This window comes from Tympanuchus pallidicinctus, unplaced genomic scaffold, assembly GCF_026119805.1.
Source record: "Tympanuchus pallidicinctus isolate F22 unplaced genomic scaffold, pur_lepc_1.0 scaffold8, whole genome shotgun sequence".
In the NCBI taxonomy this organism is placed as follows: domain Eukaryota; kingdom Metazoa; phylum Chordata; class Aves; order Galliformes; family Phasianidae; genus Tympanuchus; species Tympanuchus pallidicinctus.
In genome coordinates this window covers 8,892,571-8,893,864 of record NW_026294802.1, presented here as the reverse complement: position 1 = coordinate 8,893,864, position 1,294 = coordinate 8,892,571, and the positions used below count along the sequence as shown (strand labels likewise).

Below are 1,294 nucleotides of genomic sequence, written 5' to 3'. Positions count from 1 at the left end.
CTGATTTTTTTCCTGTGCCCCTTTTGTTCTGACCCCATCCAGGCACTGAACTCTACACTGGATGGAATCAGAGGCAGATGAAGTGCAACTGCTGATTCTCTCTACCATACTATTTATTGAGCAACTCTCTGTAAGACATAAAGACACTTTCCTTTTTGTTTCACCTGTCATATGTCACAGAGTCCTGTGAACTATGTTTTTGGAGATTCCTGTTAATAGAAACAATAAATACAGTTACAGAGTAGCACGAGGTGGGATACAGAGAGGACATCTCAGTTTCACAGTGAGAAAGGATCAAAGACCAATGCATACTCTTAGATCCCTGGAGGAATAGGAAGAAAAGTACTCCAGAAAATGATATTCAGTTCAGAGAAGATCTTTAAACTACTGAACAAGACCAGCCACTCACTGGCTCTGACACCAAGTGAAAGAGCATAGCTCTCATCTATAAAGCACAAACTTCCTCTCTATCCTTAGAAAAAGCAGAGTAAAACTAAAATTTCCACAGGGAATGGTTGCTGCCATGTTTCTGAGCTATGCTTAGGCAGAGATGGAAGAGTACTAGTTGGCATAAACCAGCAGGAAGCATACTAACAGTCCCCACAGGGGAACATGTCAACCGATGCTCTGGTATACATTCTAGCCTGAGTATAATGAGGGCTAGAGAAACTGAAATGGCTCTATGAGATCCATTAGGCAGCAGAGGAAAAATATGGGTTATGTGTAAGAAAAAAATGACATTATTATAGTTGTATTTGTAAGACATGTACTTCTTCAGTTACACTGAGAGTGCAAGCAAAAGCCTTTCAACTTTCAATAAATTGAAACAGTGGAGCAGCAACCACCTGAAAATCTGTTCACCATTTCACTCTTTCCTAGCCTTACTTTATAGTTGTATAACTCATTTTATTCCAAAGTCAACCAGGTTTCTGTAGTGTAGCGGTTATCACGTTCGCCTCACACGCGAAAGGTCCCCGGTTCAATCCCGGGCAGAAACATCATTTTCCCTGCCCTTGGTAGGTGGGGTTCAAACTGGTTGATTCTGTTACATTCTCTTCTACTCTGACCAAAAATCCCAGTGATGCAATTTTTCTATAAGCTAATTTGAATCCAATTTTAAAAACCCACTGGACTAGATTTAGGCTGTGATGCCTCAGTGTACCTTAGCAATAGTTATGGCAGGGAAAACAATTAATTTCATAAGAAAATAATAAGCCATATTTTATTTGCTTCAGTCTAACTCCTAGCTGAAAACATGCCTTAAGCACCTGCAATGCTTCATACAGAAAGAGAA

The 1,294-nt window shown here is 40.0% G+C and overlaps 1 non-coding gene across 1 annotated transcript; it reads left to right on the top strand.

The window, feature by feature from the left end:
- The first annotated feature begins 925 nt into the window (after positions 1-925).
- On the top strand, positions 926-998 carry TRNAV-CAC (transfer RNA valine (anticodon CAC)). Its single transcript has one exon. It is a non-coding gene; the product is annotated as a tRNA-Val (tRNA).
- The last annotated feature ends 296 nt before the right edge of the window (positions 999-1,294 follow it).